This window comes from Lycium ferocissimum, chromosome 4 (genome assembly GCF_029784015.1).
Source record: "Lycium ferocissimum isolate CSIRO_LF1 chromosome 4, AGI_CSIRO_Lferr_CH_V1, whole genome shotgun sequence".
In the NCBI taxonomy this organism is placed as follows: domain Eukaryota; kingdom Viridiplantae; phylum Streptophyta; class Magnoliopsida; order Solanales; family Solanaceae; genus Lycium; species Lycium ferocissimum.
Genome location: NC_081345.1, coordinates 56,269,265 through 56,271,416, shown reverse-complemented (window position 1 = coordinate 56,271,416; position 2,152 = coordinate 56,269,265). Strand labels below are relative to the sequence as shown.

At 31.9% G+C, this 2,152-nt stretch overlaps 1 non-coding gene across 1 annotated transcript; it reads right to left on the bottom strand.

The window, feature by feature from the left end:
* Positions 1 to 231: 231 nt before the first annotated feature.
* LOC132055030 (small nucleolar RNA Z199) lies at positions 232 to 313 on the bottom strand. The gene has a single exon (XR_009414494.1). It is a non-coding gene; the product is annotated as a small nucleolar RNA Z199 (small nucleolar RNA).
* Between the last annotated feature and the right edge of the window lie 1,839 nt (positions 314 to 2,152).

Here is a 2,152-nt window from a genome sequence, read left to right as displayed (position 1 = left end):
ACAACTCAAAGAGCAAATGAATTTGACATAAAATTAAAGAAGTTGAGATCAGAGAGTAATTAGAATAGAGTTTATCAGTCACGATTAAATCTGAAACACGGACCAAATTGTTCACTCATCATATCTCTTGACATTAGAAAAAAAAAAAACACTAAACGAAAAACAAATTTGAAAAAAAAAAAATGTAAACCAAAATTGAAATAAGGGGAAAATAGGGGACGAGAAGAGATAAATCATCAGAGACTTAAATACTATAGTAATCACGAATAAATTCGATCATTTTGTTGCAGTTTTTTCCTCTCATCATATGACAAATCCTTCACCCCATATGCAACAAAAACAAATAACAATTCAAAGGTTAAAAAATTAATAGAAAATACTAAAACATTGAAGAAAATAAAGCAGTGGAAGATGAAGGAGTTGTGGATTTGAGGTACCTTTAATAGGTGCATTGTGGCAGCATTTGTTGGGGAAAACAAGCCCTAATGTTCACGGTCCAATGAGCTTGTTGGGCCTAGTTGTTTTCAAACTTTTATACATTTGAACTTTTGGTCCTATTTTGTGCTAGTCTTTAATTTTGCCTCTCAAGTCAAACAATTTTTTCGCGAGACATAGGTTTATATTGTCGCATCATAATATTTCATAAATTATGTTCGAAGTCCTTAAATAACTTATGTCCCACTAGTCAGAAGCTCATTTGAAGGACAAACCGTCAATATCCCTATTTGTTTCTACTAGCTAATATGGTGAAGCATCATGAGAAATTTATTGGGAAAAGTATATAATTATTCATTGAAACTAAAATAATTATCGTTGTTGTTGGCACCCAATTTTGGCACTTCTTTTTACACCAATTAATTTTTCTGTGCTTCTTGGTCCTTAATAATTTACTAAAATAGTTTATAAAAAGGAAGGAAGAATAAAGAATTGTGAATAATGGGAAGACTAGGTGGTGAAATGAAAAATGAAAAAAAAAATGGTGTAGAAGTTTTGAAGGAACTGTGCTTTGATTGTTGCAAATTGTAGTGCTTAGGGAGGTTTCTAGTTATTCTTATCCGAATTGTGTCCTACCTTAACCAAAAGCCTACATCACAACCCTTTAAGTCCTAATTGATTTTGAACCAAGTGTGTCTACATTAGTGGAGAAATACATGAAGGGCAAGCTTATGGTACTACTTGTGCATTTGAACATCTTTGTGAGAGAAGAGAGTTAATTCTTTCCATTTGATATCCCATTTGTATTTTGAATTGCATTTAGTGAGTTTGGGATTCTCTCTTAATTGTGAGGGCACGAGAACTTGAGTTGTAAATTTGTTCCATATTTCAATTGAGAGGAATGAACAAAAGAATGTTGTTTTGTGATAAAGAGGTAAATTTTGAAGCTTTAGTGTCATGACTTGATTGCTACTTAGATTAACTTAGTGTTTGAGCACTTGAAATCAAATGATTTTTTTTTTTTTGGAGAAGTTGTTGGTGGTTCATATGTTTTGGATTAATTGTTGATACCAATCAAAGTCATGTGTTTGTACTTAAAGTAGACTTTTTGACTTGGTATGATGTTGGTGCACTTTTGAATGGAGTCCTTTGAAGGAAATTGTATGATTTGATTTGCTTGAGGACAAGCAATAGTTTAAGTTTGGGGGTTTGATAAGTTCGTATTTACCAACTTATTTTCTTCTTTAATCCTAGATTTTTATTATGTTTTGATTGAGAAAATAGTGCATTTAATGTCGTTTACTTCCGTTTTATAGGTTTTATATGTTTGAGAAGAGCATTGGAAGAAACCAAGTAAAAACAAGTCAAAAAGGAGCTAAAATGAAGAAAATGGAAAATTGGTGAGAAGTGCAAAAAGTGGCCAGATTTGTAAATCTGAAATCTAAAAAGTTGGGGGCTATTTTCGTCACTTTTTATTGGGAAATTTTTGGAAACCTTAAAAGCAACACTTGGAAGACAATATCATCATCTTTGGCCATTTCATACAAGTCTTGAAGAGCAAGGGTTCATCAACCACACCATTGGAGGAGAAGATTGAAGCACTTTAATGATAAACATCTTAACCCTTTCTTCAATTCCTTGCTTTGTATTGTATATCTAAGTGTGTAGAATTTTATTCCATCACTTTAATCTTGTTTATGAAAATATTCATTTGCAA